Source organism: Erythrolamprus reginae, unplaced genomic scaffold (assembly GCF_031021105.1).
Source record: "Erythrolamprus reginae isolate rEryReg1 unplaced genomic scaffold, rEryReg1.hap1 H_4, whole genome shotgun sequence".
Taxonomy (NCBI): domain Eukaryota; kingdom Metazoa; phylum Chordata; class Lepidosauria; order Squamata; family Dipsadidae; genus Erythrolamprus; species Erythrolamprus reginae.
Genome location: NW_027248495.1, coordinates 1,345,519 through 1,362,450, shown reverse-complemented (window position 1 = coordinate 1,362,450; position 16,932 = coordinate 1,345,519). Strand labels below are relative to the sequence as shown.

Here is a 16,932-nt window from a genome sequence, read left to right as displayed (position 1 = left end):
TTGGTTTGCTAGCAAAGCACAGAAGATTGTTTCATTGCTAGCACTCGTTAGGGCTGAAAAAAGGCTCAGCTGATTGTTGGAGAGAGCAGCAAGGAGAGAAGTAGAAAAATATAGCTTAGCTAGTAAAACACGGAAGGTCACATTAGCACCATGTTAGGGCTTTAAAAAAGCTTAGTAAAGCTACATTCAGAGTAGTAAAGCTACATTCAGCCTCTTTTTGGGGTGGAAAAAAAGTGTGTCTTATACTCTGAAAAATATGGTAAATTCTAGTAATAAACACAGGTAATCCTTAGTTTATGATGGATGGTTAAGAAATAGGAAAAATAAATACATAAATAAAACTATTGGTCATTTAGCAATCATTCAAAGTTTTGACAGATCTACTGGGTGGGGGGGGTACAAAAGTCAGCCTCAACTCCCCCTTACCCATAGTCATGTGATTGCACTTTGAGGTGTCTAGTAACCGGACTGCATTTATGGCCATTTGCATCGTCCCAGGGTCATGGGGTCACATTTTAAAATTGTTTTGCTAAAAACTAACATTTACTTCCAGTTTTTCGCCAAACTGTGCCCATAAGCAAACCCTGGGCTTTCACTTCATGAGTGCAGCCATTTATTTTATTTATTTATTTATTTATTTATTTATTATTTAGATTTGTATACCGCCCCTCTCCACGAACTCGGGACGGCTCACAACAAAAATATAAACAATCGTACAAATCCAAATAAATTCAATAAATTTAAGTATTTAAAATAGTTTAAAAAAGAACCCCACTATATTAACAAGCACACACACAAACATACCATACATAAATTGTACGTGGCTGGGGGAGGTGGGTTTTAAGAACTTTACGGAAGGCAGGGAGAGTAGGGGCAGTTCTAATCTCCGGGGGGAGTTGGTTCCAGAGAGCCGGGGCCGCCACAGAGAAGGCTCTTCCCCTGGGGCCCACCAACCGACATTGTTTAGTTGACGGGACCTGGAGAAGGCCCACTCTGTGGGACCTAATCGGTCGCTGGGATTCGTGCGGCAGAAGGCGGTCTCAGAGATATTCTGGTCCAATGCCATGAAGGGCTTTAAAGGTCATAACCAACACTTTGAATTGTGACCGGAAATTGATCGGCAGCCAATGCAGACTGCGGAGTGATGGTGAAACATGGGCATACCTAGGTAAGCCCATGACTGCTCTCGCAGCTGCATTCTGCACGATCTGAAGTTTCCGAACACTTTTCAAAGGTAGCCCCATGTAGAGAGCGCTACAGTAGTCGAATCTCGAGGTGATGAGGGCGTGAGTGACTGTGAGCAATGAATCCCGGTCCAGATAGGGCCGCAACTGGTACACCAGGCGAACCTGGGCAAACGCCCCCCTCGCCACAGCTGAGAGATGGTTTTCTAATGTGAGCTGTGGATTGAGGAGGACGCCCAAGTTGCGGACCCTCTCTGAGTGGGTCAATAATTCCCCCCCCCCAGGGTAATGGATGGACAGATGGAATTATCCTTGGGAGGCAAAACCCACAGCCACTCCATTTTATCCGGGTTGAGCTTGAGTCTGTTGACACCCACCCAGGTCCCAACAGCCTCCAGGCACCGGCACATCACTTCCACCGCTTCGTTGACTGGGCATGGGGTGGAGATGTAAAGCTGGGTATCATCGGCATATTGATGATACCTCACCCCATGTCCTTGGATGATCTCACCCAGCCGTTTCATGTAGATGTTAAATAGCAAGGGGGAGAGGACCGACCCCTGAGGCACCCCACAAGGGAGAGACCTCGGAGCCGACCTCTGACCCCCCACTAACACCGACTGCGACCGGCTAGAGAGGTAGGAGGAGAACCACTGAAGAACAGTGCCTCCCACCCCCAGCCCCTCCAACCGGTGCAAATGGATACCATGGTCGATGGTATCGAAAGCCGCTGAGAGATCGAGGAGCACCAGGACAGAGGATAAACCCCTGTCCCGGGCCCGCCAGACATCATCCATCAACGTGACCAAAGCGGTTTCCGTGCTGTAACCGGGCCTGAAACCCGACTGCTGGGGACCTAGATAATCAGCTTCTTCCAAGGATCGCTGGAGCTGGAGTGCCACCACCTTCTCGACAACCTTCCCCATAAAGGGAAGGTTGGAGACTGGACGATAGTTGTTAAGTACGGCTGGGTCCAGGGAGGGCTTCTTGAGGAGGGGGCGCACAAGCGCTTCTTTATAGAGTGATGGAAAAACTCCCCTCCCCAAGGAAGCGTTGGTAATCTCCTGGGCCCAGCTCCGTGTCACCTCCCTGCTGGCCGAGACCAACCAGGAGGGACACAGATCCAGTAGACAGGTGGCGGAACTCACAGCTCCAATGGCCTTGTCCACTTCATCAGGTGTCACCAGATCAAACTCTTCCCAGACAGGTGGACAAGTACGTGCCCCAGTCACCTCGACTGACTCGTTGTCAGTCGACTCTGTTTTACAATTGGAGTCGAGGTCGGCCCGGATCTGAGCGACTTTATCAGCGAAAAACGTGTTAAACTCCTCGGCACTACTCTGCAAGGGCTCCCCAACTCCCCCCTGGTTAAGAAGGGAGCGGGTCACCCTAAACAGAGCGGCCGGGCGGGATTCCGCTGATGCAATCAAGGCGGCATGGTACGCGCATCTTGCCGCCTTGAGCGCCACTTTGTAAGTCTTAATAAAAGCTCTTACAAGTGTTCGATCAGATTCAGACCTACTCTTCCTCCATCGCTTCTCTAGACGTCTCTTCTGGCGTTTCAACTCCCGGAGCTCCTTGTTGAACCATGGAGCTCTACGGGGTCTAGCGCCACGGAGAGGTCGCAAAGGCGCAATCCGGTCAAGAGCCTCCGCAGCAGCCGTATTCCAGGCCTCCGCAAGAGACTCCACCGAACTGTGGATGAGTGCCTCTGGAATAACCCCAAACGCCGTCTGAAAGTCCTCTGGGTCCATCAGGCATCTGGGGCGGAACATCTTCATTGGTTCCGCCTCCCTGCGGGGAAGGATTGGAGCCAGGAAGTCAAGCCGTAGTAGGAAATGGTCTGACCATGACAAAGGCAATGGTTCTAAGCCCCTTAATCTCAGACCATTACTCAATTGCTCGGAAAGGAATACCATGTCAGGTGCGTGCCCTCCCTCGTGAGTCGGACCCTGTACTACTTGAGTCAGGTCCATGGCTGTCATGGTGGCCATGAACTCCTGTGCCAACCCAGAGGTTTCGCCGAGTGACGGCAGGTTGAAGTCCCCCAGGACAATGAGTCCGGGGAACTCCACCTCCTCGAGTAGCACAGGCAGGGCTTTTGACACGCAGCTAGGAGGTAGGTACGTGAGAAATAAGCCCACCTGAACCCCTAAGTCCAACTTCAGCAAGAGAGACTCGCAACCCGCAATTTCCGGAGCAATGAGCCTACGCAGGCAAAGGCTCTCCCTGGCTATAATAGCCACTCCCCCCCCCTTCCCTGGGGTCGAGGTTGATGCCATATCTGAAACCCGGCTGGGCAAATTTCAGAGAGAGGAACACCTCCCTCTGGGCCCAGCCAGGTTTCAGTAATACAAGCCAGGTCGGCCTCCTCATCCAGGATCAGGTCCCGGATGAGGAGAGCTTTATTTACCACCGACCTGGCGTTAAGCAGCAGCAACCTGAGTCCAGGGCCAGAGTTACACTCATCACCAGTACCCAAGGTTGGGCTCACAGAGCCAGAACAAGGGACCGTTATTAAGCAACGGTCCCTCATTCCCCTGGAACAGCTAGCTCTGTGGCATTTGCTTAACAACCACAGTGAGTCACTTCATGACTATCACATAAAGATTATAAAATCGGGCGGGTCACGTGACATGCCTGCTTTACAACTGCCATGAGTTACAATCGTGATTGGCAAGCTCCATTACGGTAATAACTCAAGAACTACCTGTAAACCCTAAATCAGAGGTCTTCAAACTTAGTGTTCTGACGGGCTCTCTGGTAGACTTCTCCCAAAAATTCACAGGTAGAAATTTCAGACACACACGTTTGAAAATTCAAAACAATGTTCTTTATAATGAAAATTCACTTAACCTAAGCCCTGTTTTGGGATAGCAAAGAGCACTCGTCTCCAAACAAACTGGTAATTTGTACAAGTCTCTTATCAGTTCTGTGATACTTAGCTTGCAGGTGTGGGGCAATTCACAGTCCTTCTTCTTTCACAAAGTGAAACACACTTTACTCTGATTTAGTTTCAAAGTGGGGAAAAATCAGCACACAAAAGGTCAAACTCAGTAAAGCAGTCACAAAACACAACGATCAGATAATCCTCCACAATGGCCAAACCCACAGGCTGCTCTTTATAGCAGCCTCACTAATTACCACAGCCCCACCCAACCACAGGTGGCCTCATTTTCTTTGATAATAATTTCTCAGTTGTTGTTGCCTATGCATCGCTCTCCGCATGCCTGGCTGTATCATTAACTCTTGTTCTGAATCCAAGGAGGAGCTAGATAAGTGATCTCCTTCTGAGCTGTCTGCCACACTCTCCTCCTCCTTGTCACTCATGTCTTCTTGGTCAGAGGAGCCTTCATCAGCAGATTCCACCGGGGCAAAACAGGCTTGCAGCATGTGGATGTCTCCCCCACATCCACAGTCCTTGGGGCAGGAGCTGGGCCAGAGCTAACCACCACACTTAGTAACTTTAAGACTTGTGGACCTCAACTCTCAGCTATGCTGGCTGAAGAATTCTGGGAATTGAAGTCCACAAATCTTCAAATTGCCAAGTTTGGTGACGCATGCCTATGATTATCACAGGTAGTGTTGTGGTTTACTCACATCCTGCACAAATAATCATGGTGCCAGGCCAAAAGCTGTCTTGTGGGGTTAGAGGCTTTGGCCTGCCACAATACCACAATATTAGGGGAATTGGGAGGGGTAGTTGAATGAGAGGAAAGTTACTATCCACAACAAATTCCTTTCTTAGAGTCCAAGGACATTTTTTTGTTCTGCATCAACTGAAGAAAAGAAGAATTCAATGGAATCCCTACACTTGGACTGGTCCTTGTGATGAACTTGTGGGTGTGGGGATGTGGGGATGTGGGATGAACCTTAACCTAGGTGGGATACTGGAAGGAAGTTAATATCGGAATGGTAATAGTGTGACCAACATGGCTCTAATAATAAATTGAACCTTATAAGAGAGAATTGGACTGGAATCTGATTTATTTCTCAGATGCTATTTGGGGCGTTGATACATGGAGAGAGGATGAAGAGACTGTGGAGGTGTGGCACAGGCATCCTATGTTCTTGGCATCTGAGATTCATAGTGAAGAAGATGAGGGGTCAGGGTCAAAATAACAGCCAGGGCCTGCTGCACTTCCTGGGATGAGTGTATCAGCACTTTCTGTGGGGAATGGTGTTGAAGTTCCTGTGCTGAGGGACTCAGGAGAAGAGAAGGAGCCTTTTCTGGATGCTAGAGTGCGAAGGGCATCTAAGAGACATGAATGGTTGGCTAAGAGGAGATTCACTCAGGAGTAGGACTGCTGATTATTGGGTCATGCCCTCAGGGTATTTAAGAGTGAGCAGAGCCATGCTTTATTGCAGAGAACAACATGCTCCATTCTGGCTTCTAGTTTCATGATCATCCATCTTACATTTGAAAAAACATTCTTGGCTTTCAGAAAAACTCTGAGCTTCAAGATTATTCCTGTGCATCTCTGTTTCTATTTACAGTTGGGTAAATTATTATCGTGCTTATCTCTCTTTCTGGGACTCTTACCAGCTGATAATACTCGCCCTGCTCATTCCAGCAAAGCCTTTTAGACACTTTTACTTTGTTCGAAAAACTTTACTTGTAAATATTATTATTATTATTATTATTATTATTATTATTATTATTATTATTATTATTAATTAGTTTTGTATGACACCCCTTTCCGAGGTCTCGGGGCAGCTCACAACAACATATATAATTCTTGTACAAAGTAAACCCTGGTGGTCTGCATTTGATTCCTGAGTGGCTCAGTACTAGAACATAACAGGTAGGCTCCTCCTCCATAATTCACATTGACTTCCCACTGTGCAAATGGTCTGCTGCAAATCAGAGTTGGTCAAGAACCTTTGGGGAAAATACATAATCCACACACAGACAACTTATTTCTTCACTTCAGAAATGAAGAAAAGCCAAAGTGAAGTCTTGGCACTTGATTGAGGGATTTCCCATTTCATTGCTGTCTGATAAGCTTAAAGAATAGCCTGATTTTTTTCCTTTGGCAATCAGCATGAGACAATAAAGTTAAATGGAAAATACAGCACTGACTTTCTGACCGAGGGCCACAACTCTCCCTGTGCTTCATTGTAGCAGCAAATGAGCAGCACAGCAGGATTTTGATATTCTTGCTAAAATTAGTAACTGGGACAAACCTGTGATTACTCCAACTCAGAAATCAGGATAAAATGAAGCACATGGGGTGCCCGAAGCTAAGGTTTCCCTGGAGCACTCCATTTCAAACATGACTGGGGAATTCTAGAAGTTGAAGTCCACCAACTTCAAGTAGCTAGGTTTGGGAAACGCTGCCCTAAACTCATCCAGGTAGCGTGGTGGTACAAATTGCAGCAGATAAAATACAGAAAATAGTATAAGGGCAGACTAGATGGACCATGAGGTCTTTTTCTGCCGTCAGACTTCTATGTTTCTATGTTTCTAAGTGGCTCAGTTCTCCAGATTAGAACATAGAATCATAGAGTTGGAAGGGACTTCAGAAGTCTTCTATTCCAATCCTGTGTTCAATCAACACCACCCCAGTCAAATGGTTCTGTAGTACATTATATATTTTTTGAGAACTCCAGTGACGGAGCACCCACAATTCTGAGATGTAAACTGTTCCACTTATTAATTGTTGTCCTGGTCAGGAAATTTCTTCTTACTTCAAAGTTGGATCTCCCTTTAGCAAGCCTCCATCCATTACATTTGTGCAAATGCTGAGTGTTTTCCTGGATGGCCTCTGTGATCACCAATGGAGACAATGCAGCTCTGTTTGGGATATTCAGGGAATTGAAATCCACACATCTTAAAAGTTTCCAGGTTTGGGGTAAAAACCTTTGCAGCTTTCCTGATCTGCTGCAATTCAGTTCTTGCCCAAATGGTTCTGAAGCTGAGATGCAAAGATTGCCTTTAAAAGACAACTTGGTGTGTGTGTGTGTGTGTGTGTGTGTGTGTGTAGCAGACATCACTGGAGGAAATTTGGCTGACTTGTGAGGAATCCAGCTGCCAAGAATGTACTCTTGGCAGAGATCCAGAAGGTTTAATCATCTGCACTTCACAGCACAAAAGATTCAAAAAAATTTCCACCACACAGATAAAAACAAGCCAACTCTTCCATCCATGCCCAGCACCAAAATAGAGCTAATACCAGCTTTGGGTAATCCTGCCTGCTTCATTTTCATGACCACATTTGATCTAGTTCTAGCCAGAGAAATTCTCATTTGTGTGGGTTTTTCCCCCTAATGCTCCTCGAAGACCGATTTCAATCAATTAATAATATTTATTCAGAAAATGACCAGCAAAATTTAAAAGAATCAAACAAACAAAATCAAAGTGAAGCAAATAAATATAATAAATCAGCAGCTAGCAAAGACCAATTATATATTGCTTGCACTGAGGCAATAGAACATTTAGCTATTCCACACATAAAAATTGTTTTAGATCCTAAAGGAGAAAGTTCATCTAAAATTGATCTGGCCACCCAGGTTATTTATCTATGATGGGTACAATGTAGATTGATCTAATGTCTCTGTAAAAAGTACAATGTTGTAATATATACGAGGTGGTTTCAATCTCCTTGTCATCACATGGGCTAATAGGATCAGCCACAGGAATTGTACTATATCTGTTCTGATCAGTGGTGGGTTGCTCCCGGTTCGGACCAGTTTTTAGAACTGGTAGTGCCAGTGGCAGGAGACTCTGCCCCCCCACCTGGGACGCTTCTGTGCATGCAAGTGAGCACATTAACTGGTAGCAAAATCATTTACAATCCACCACTGGTTTTGATGAAGTGCAGAGGGAAGAATGTTAAAGCTGACTTTAAAGAATGTGATTCTCAGCTTAGGGAAGGTTAGTTTTACCAAGTAATTTTCTGCTTTTCATGAGCTCCTGTTGATCATATTGAGGGAACCTATTAACTTCAATCTGAAATTCCACATCACTTCTTTTTTAAATAATTAATGCCTTAGCTTGGGGTGTTCCAGGGGTGGGCTACTACCCGGATGGGGTAGCAAAAATGGAGCTCTACCCCAGAGCACCCAATTTGCACTGAAAGATGTTGAAAGAAAATGCATAAGCCATGCCCACAGTGTGGCAGTAAGAATTTTGGTAGCCCTTCACTGGTTGTAACCTAAATGATTTTAAGAATTCTGGAAAAAGCCCAGATGAAGCCAGGCTATGCTCTACCGCCTGCTTACAGGATGAGGTAAAATTATGTTAGAACTAGACAGGGTCAAATGAAATGGCAAAAATGCATTTTCAACCCTTGAAGAAGAAACCTGCAAGCTTGGTGATAGCCTTTGTTTCTTACATGTACCAGCCACATGCCTCTAAAGCCCTTGCACATATTTTCTGGTTATTGATGCTTTGCAAATAGGATTTGGAGACTTCTGTCCCTGAACCAGAGGTGACTTTGAGTCTTCAAGAGTGTTAGTTAGTTAGTTAGTTAGTTGGTTGGTTGGTTGGTTGGTTGGTTGGCTAGTTAGTTATACAGTAGTTAGTTAGTTAGTTAAAATAAGAGAAGAGCCGGGATGGCGCAGCAGGTAGAATGCTGTACTGCAGGCCATTGAAGCTGACTGTAGATCTGCAGGTCAGCGGTTCAAATCTCATCACCGACTCAAAGTTGACTCAGCCTTCCATCCTTCCGAGGTGGGTAAAATGAGGACCCAAATTATGGGGGCAATAGGCTGGCTCTTTTCAAAAGTGCTATTGCTAACATGTTGTAAGCCGCCCTGAGTTTAAGGAGTTTACTAAATAAAATTCTTGACTGTGCAGAACTAGATGCCTTAACATTAAAATTAAAAAACAAAGAAGACTCCGATTATTATAAAACATGGAACATATTTTATGATTGGTTTAAGAGGAGAAATAGAAGTTCAAATTGAATTACGATAATAACGATGCTTTAAGATATGTATTTATTGACAGAAAGATGAAATATGATTCAATTACAATGATTTTTTGTGAAAACAAATCTTTATGTAACTAAATTAATTAATAAAAAAGGGTATGGAAGGCGGTTTAAAAATAATAATAATAACAGAGAAGACATTGATAACCAAAAAGAACAACAGTGAATGCCGATGACTGTTAATCTGTTAAATCTAGACCTTGAAAATGCTGTTCGTCATGAACTGGATCTTTGTTATCTTCTCTCTTAACTTCTTCCCACAAGCTGGAAGAGATGGCATGCTCTGAGTATTATAAATTATATAGTGTCAGCTGATGAGATTCAAGAAGTGGTCCTTCTCAGCTGTAGGATCTCCCTCTTGGAATGATATCTACCTTGCTCTTATTCAAATGAGCCATTAAAACTTGCATCTTTCCCCAAATTTACACCAAACCAATTTGGTGTAGTGGTGAAATAAATGGCCTAGAAACCAGGAGATGGTGAGTTCTATTTCCATCTTAAATATGAAAGTTGGCTGGGTGATATTGACCAATCACCAATAGCAATAACATTTAGATTTATATATTGCTTCACAGTGCTTTACAGTCCTCGCTAAGTGGTTTACAGAGAATAAGCATATTGCCCCCAACAATCTGGGTCCTCATTTTACCGATCTTGGAAGGATGGAAGGCTGAGTCAACCTTGAGCCTACTGAGATTTGATCTGCCAAACTGCTGGCAGCCAGTGATCAGCGCCAAGAAAGGTGGACTTTGGATCACTCACCAAAATGATAGTGAGTTCTAGTCCCAGTTTAGGTACAAAAATTGGCTGTAAGACTTCAGGCTAATTAGCAGGAGATGGTGAGTTCCAGTTCCCCCTTAGTCATGAAAGCCAGCTGCGTGTCTTTTGGCCAATCTCTCTCTCTCTCTCTGAGCCCAAGCTACCTCACAATGGGAAAAATAGGAGGAAGAAGAAATATTAGGTATATTTGATGCAGAATATTTTTTTTTAAAGATAAATAAACTAGAGTCAATAGCAGATTTTTACAGGGGGATTGTAATAATTTTGTATTTAAAAAAAATATTTTTTATTAATTTTTCTTTATGACAAACAAGACAAACAACATTCAACATTTAAAGGAGCTACCATTGCTCCAATAAGCATAGAAGTCTTACTAATACAGAAAAAAAACTAATTATGATTTAGATCAATACAGAAAAATAATTCATAACATACTACTACAGTGTCACATCTACTTCGATATTTCCATTTTAATGTTGTAATTAAAATAATTGGAATAATATAGTTATGTAATTTAAAATCTACTTCTATATTTCTATTTTAACAATATAATTAGGATAATTAGTCAATTAATCAAACAAAGAACCTTATTCTTTAAATTTCTTGATATACTACTATACTATAACATCTACAACATTTTCGTTATGGTTAAGATAATTGAGAACCATTAATAAGGTTCTCAATTATCTTTTTTAACATTCCACCAATTATACACTTTCTCCCAAGTTTTATCTGTCTCATCATCATATCTAATTCTGCACATTCCATAATTTTCTTAAATACATCTTCGTCTTTTGGTATTTCCTTTTCTTTCCATTTTTGCGCAAATGTGATTCTTGCCGCTACTAAAATATGAATTATTAAATAGTATCTTTCTTTTTTGTATTTGGTATCACTAATGCCTAGTAGGAAGAATTCTGGGGTCTTTTTAATCTCCTTATTCGTTATTTCCTTTACCCATTTTTCTACCTTGTTCCAGTAGATCTTAGCTTTAGGGCAGGTCCACCATGTGTGAAAATATGTAGCTATTTCTTTTTTACATTTGCAACAAATAGGAGAAGTATTTGGGAACATCTTTGAAATCCTATATGGTGGAAGGTGCCATCTGCAAAACATCTTAATTTGGTTTTCTTTAAAAGAAATTGATTTTGTTATTTTCCAATTATATTTTTTCCCATGTTTTCAAATTTATTTCTTTTCCAAAATTTTTTACACCAGCTAATCATGTTATCTTTCAATATACAGTCTATCGTTTTGTAATTTATTAAGTATTTAAATAACTTCCCAAATAATTTCCCTTGGTTTTGAATTAATAATTTCCCAAGTATGTTATTATCTTTTTTAAAAATAAAAGTTCTGACATCTTTTTGGTATCTAGAGTTAATCTATGCATACTGCCACCGGTCTATGTCAACGCCTATCTCATGTAATTCTTGTTTAATTCTTAATTTTAATTGATTGTCCAATAGGTCTCTATATTTCCATATCTTACCATCTTTTAAAAGATTTGGGTGTGAAATAGCTTCTATTGGTGAAATCCATTCTGGCATTACTAAGAAGTGATTTTTCCTTATCTCGTTCCAAACGTCTATTAATGCTTTCCTAATAATGTTACTTTTAAAGTATGAGTGAGTTTTAAACTTTTCATAGCATATAAAGGCATGCCAGCCTAGCATTAAATCTTGGCCCTCTAGGTTAAGTAATCTTTGATTTTCAAGAGTTAACCATTCTTTTATTTACGTTAAAGCCGTGGCTTGGTAATATAACTTCCTGTTAGGGAGACCAAGTCCTCCTCTCTCTTTACGGTCTTCTAATGAACTTTGTTTTATTCTTGGTTTCTTACCCTGCTATATAATTTGTTTTGTAATTCTCTTTAATTGTTAAAAAAAAATTGGTCCAGGATCGATTGGGATAACTTGGAAAAGAAATAGTACTTTAGGGAGGATATTCTTTTTAATTGTGGAGATTCTTCACTCATGCCCTCATCACCTCGAGGCTCGACTACTGTAATGCTCTCTACATGGGGCTACCTTTGAAAAGTGTTCGGAAACTTCAGATCGTGCAGAATGCAGCTGCAAGAGCAATCATGGGCTTCCCTAAATATGCCCATGTTACACCAACACTCCGCAGTCTGCATTGGTTGCCGATCAGTTTCCGGTCACAATTCAAAGTGTTGGTTATGACCTATAAAGCCCTTCATGGCACCGGACCAGATTATCTCTGGGACCGCCTTCTGCCGCACAAATCCCAGTGACCAGTTAGGTCCCACAGAGTGAGCCTTCTCCGGGTCCTGTCAACTAAACAATGTCATTTGGCGGGACCCAGGGGAAGAGCCTTCTCTGTGGCGGCCCCGGCCCTCTGGAACCAACTCCCCCAGAGATTAGAATAGCCCCCACCCTTCTTGCCTTTCGTAAGCTCCTTAAAACCCACCTCTGTTGTCAGGCATGGGGGAACTGAGATATTCTTTCCCCCTAGGCTTCTACAATTTATGTATGGTATGTTTGTATGTATGATTGGTTTTTAAAATAAGGGTTTTTAGCTGTTTTAGTATTGGATTGTCGCATGTTGTTTTTACCACTGTTGTTAGCTGCCCCGAGTCTTTGGAGAGGGGCAGCATACAAATCAAATCAAATCAATAAATAAATAAATAAATAAATAAATAAATAAATAAATAGAGATAGCTGTAAATTATTTCATATTTCTAAATCCTTTTTAATTTGTCCTAACAATTTTATATAATTATCATTTTTTAAAGATATAGCTTTGGAGGTGATCCATATATCCAGGTATTTCACCTTTTTTGTTGTTTTCATATTTGTTACATTTTTGAGATATTTTGTCTGTAACCCTGTCATACTTTTTGTGAGTATTTGCATCTTTTCCTTGTTGATTTTCAAACCCGAAACTTTCCCATATTCTTCTATTTAAATCTATTAACATTAAAATTGATGTTAAGGAATCTTCTATTATAAAAACTACGTCATCCGTGAAAACTTGAACATTGTATGTTTCTTTTTTAATCTTCAACCCTTTTATTTCCTTTTCTGCTCTTATTTTTATTAGTAATACCTCTAATGTTAAGATAAATAATAGTGGTGATATTGGACATCCTTGTCTCACTCCATTCTATTTCTAATTTTCCTGATTGCTCATTATTTATCATAATTCTAGCTGATTGATTAGAATATATGGCACCAATTATATTGAAAAATTTAGTTCCCACATTCATCTTATTTAATTGTATTTTCATAAAGGTCCAATCTACATTATCAAATGCTTTTTTGGCATCTAAGAATATAAGTGACATTTGTTTTTCAGAATGTTGTTCATAATATTCTAAGGTATTTATTGTTGTTCTTAGATTATTTTTAATTTGTCTACCTGGTAAAAACCCATTCTGATCTTCATGTATTATTCCATTTATAATGTTTTTAAACCTAGTGGCAAATATCGATATAAAAATTAAGAGAAGAAACAAAACTCAAATTGAAATACAAGAATAACAATACTTTATATCCTTTTTATTGCATATGGAAAATTATAAAAGATTTATATACAATATTTTTTAAAGAAAGATTTGTATGAATTTAAAGAAATTAAACATGAATGAAAGAAGGCGGATAGAAAAAAAATGATTTAAAAAATAGAGATAACCTAAAGGAGAAAACGGTAGACACTGAGGTTATGACACACTTCACCAGAAAATAACTTAAAAATACAAAAATGATTTATAACTTACCCCCTAAAGGGAATTTAAGTACAAACACTATATATTATGCTATATGTTAATTGGTTTTGCTATTATTGTTTAGTGTACTTAAATAAGTAACTATATTATAAGAATTTTTTTAGTTTGTTCTTTTTTGTTTGTTTGTTTTGTTTGCCGATATGTGTTGATTTGGCATTGTTTCAATCTACGATGTATACCATTTATTTTGTTTGTGTAAATGTGTATATATGTAATAAAAAAACATTTCTAAAAAAAAAATTATTATATTTAATAGTGATATCGGTCTATAATTTTCAATTTTTTCCTTCTCAGTTCCCACTTTATGTATTAATGTTATTAAAGTTTCTGTCCATGTTTTTGGTAATTTACCATCTACTATTATTTGATTAAATATCTCTAACATATTTGAGAAAAGTATTTCAATATTTAACTTATAGAATTCTGTTGGTATCACATCTGGACCAGTAGCTTTGTTATTTTTCTGATTTTTAATGGATTGCTGTAATTCTGTTTCTGTAAAAGGTTTGTTTAATTTTTGTTGTTGGTCTTCCGTTAATGCCGGTAGATCTATAGAGCTTAAATAATAAAAAATTATTTCTTTTTCATATAGTTTCCTATAAAATTCTAATGCTATTTCCTTTTTTTCATCTGTTCTATGTCTTATTACACCTTTACTATCTATTAATTTTTTAATAATTTTATTTTCTCTTTCTTTCCTAAGTTTATATGTCAACCATCTTCTTGGTTTATTTGCATGTTCAAAATATTCTTGTTTTGCTCTTTTTATTTGTTCTACCATTGATTCTTGTTCTATCAACCTTATTTTATGTTTTAATACATCTCTCTGATTTTTAACTTTATCATCATGTTCATCTTTTTGCATTTCTGATTCTAGTTTTTTCAATTCATCCTCTAACCCTTTGTATTGCAACTTCTTCTCTTTATTCTTTTTTGCCATATAAGAGATTGTTAGCCCTATATATGCCACGTATATATATATATATGTTGTGTTCCAAAGATTTTGTGGGGTAGTATCATTGTTTTTATTTATTTTAAAAAGGCCTCCAAGTTTCTATTCATTGACCAGTTATTTACTTTTCTCTTAACTTTCCAATATATAACTAACGGGTTATGGTCTGCCCAGCTATTAGTTTCTATCTCAATATCTCTGATCTTTTCCATCGTGTGTGCTGGCGCCCAGGCCATATCAATCCTAGACCAAGTTTTATGAGTATTATAATAGAAAGTATATTCTTTATTTTGTGGGTGGCATTCACGCCATACATCTTTTAATAATAATTCTGTGCTCATTTTCCAAAATGTTGTAGGTAAAATTACCTTTTTTTATTTTCTTCCTTTTTCTGTGTATAATCCATTTGACTATCTGAGATCGCATTAAAGTCGCCTATTATTATCATGTTTTCTGTTGATAGCTCAATTATTTTATCATGCAATTCTTTATAAAATTGTTTTTGGTTGGTGCATATATTGAAATAATTATGAGAGGTTCCATTTCTAGATCTAATTGTACCATTAAAATTCTGCCTTCGCTGTCACTGTATATTTGTTTCAATTTAATTGTTTCGTCAATGTACATTGCAATGCCTCTTTTTTTTTTTTTGCTAAACTAGTATAAAGTTTCCTCAATTTTGAATTATTAAGTAAACTCCTCTGATTTTTTAATATGGACTTCCTGTAAAATATTTATTTGTGCTTTTTGTTTCTTAAGTTTAGACAATATTTGATTTCTTTTCCTGGGGTTGTTCAGGCCATTTAACGTTGACTAAAAAGATTTTCAAGTCGTGGGACATTTCTATTTGTAGTATTTTTTTATTTCTTTCGGTTCACGCAATCTACTGTCTAACACCAATTCTTGTTGAGTTTGTGGTTGCTTCTTTTTAACATCTTGCATTTCTCCCCTCTCTTTACTGGTGGTCCCCCTTTCTTCTTCTTTTTCTTTAGGTTCTATCTGTAGTTGGTCAGTCTTACTCAATCCACTTTGTGCGAAAAATGCTCTTGCCTCATCCACACTCTCTATCTTGATTTTTATTGCTTGCCAGGTCAGAGAAAGCCCTTCTGGTACTAACCATCGAAAAATTATGTTCTTTTTGATTAAAACACTTGTAAGAAAATAATACTCTCTTCTGCTTTCTCTTACCCTCTTTGGGACTTGTTTCAGAATTGTAATATCTTTTCCTTTGTGTTTCCAAGTCTGATTTCTCTCCTGTTTTAAGATGTCATCTTTAATTACTCTTCTTGAAAACTTGATGTGGACTTCTCTTGGTAGGTTATGTTGCCTTACATAGCCAGTTTGAACTCTATAAATTTCATCTATCTCCCTTATATGTTCTTGTGGGTCCGCTTGTAAAATTTCTCCTATTATCTCTGCCATCTTTGCGGATAGATCTTCATCCTTCTCTTCTTCAATATTTTGAAATCTCAAGCCATGTGATGCGGATTGAAGTTCAAGGTTAGTTATTGCTTCGTCGAAGCTTCTGTTGGTTGCGTAATTATGTTCTTCATATTCTTCCACCTTTTGTCCTATATCATGGACATTATCTTCCATTGCTTTTATTCTTTTTTCATTTTCTTGTAGGTTCTGTTGTATTACTTTCATGTTTCCATCCATCTCGTTCATGCTCCCTTTGACTTCACCAATTTCAGTTTTAAGTTCACCAATCTCCTTCTTGAGCTCAGTTTTCAGGGTACTCATTTCATTTTTCATCTCTTCTTTCATTTCTTCAAAGTATTTTTTCACTTCTTCTTTATTTGTATCCATTTGAATTTGTGTTTGTGTTTTCTGCATAAAGTCTTGAATAACCGCTAGGGTATCTTGAATAGTCTGGAGGTTTGATTCTGCTGGCATCTTTTCTTTTTCTTTTTCCTTGACTAAGATTGTTGTTATTGTTCTTTGTTGTAAAGGAGATGATATTGGAGATACCTTTGGAGTGGGAGTGGAAGTTGGAGTGGATGTTTGTTTTTGAGTTGTTGTTGTTGTTGTCACAGAGGTCACACTTTGAGCCCTATACGAACCTTTCATGTTTCAGAAGTTTACAATATATTATGCACTCCCCCACCTAAAATTTGGATGTGTCTTATACACTGATTATAGCCCACCCGCCAAAAATGGGATGCACAGAAGCAGAAACAGGAGCCGGGGTGGCACAGCAGGTAGAGTGCTGTACTGCAGGCCACTGAAGCTGACTGTAGATCTGAAGGTCAGCGGTTCAAATCTCATCACCGGCTCAAGGTTGACTCAGCCTTCCATCCTTCCGAGGTGGGTAAAATGAGGACCCGGATT

At 39.5% G+C, this 16,932-nt stretch overlaps 1 protein-coding gene across 1 annotated transcript in view; it reads right to left on the bottom strand.

Annotated features, from left to right (window-relative positions):
• LOC139155656 (tubulointerstitial nephritis antigen-like) overlaps window positions 1–16,932 on the bottom strand; it is a 169,971-nt gene that overhangs the window by 12,990 nt on the left and 140,049 nt on the right. The gene's annotated exons all lie outside the window — the stretch shown is intronic.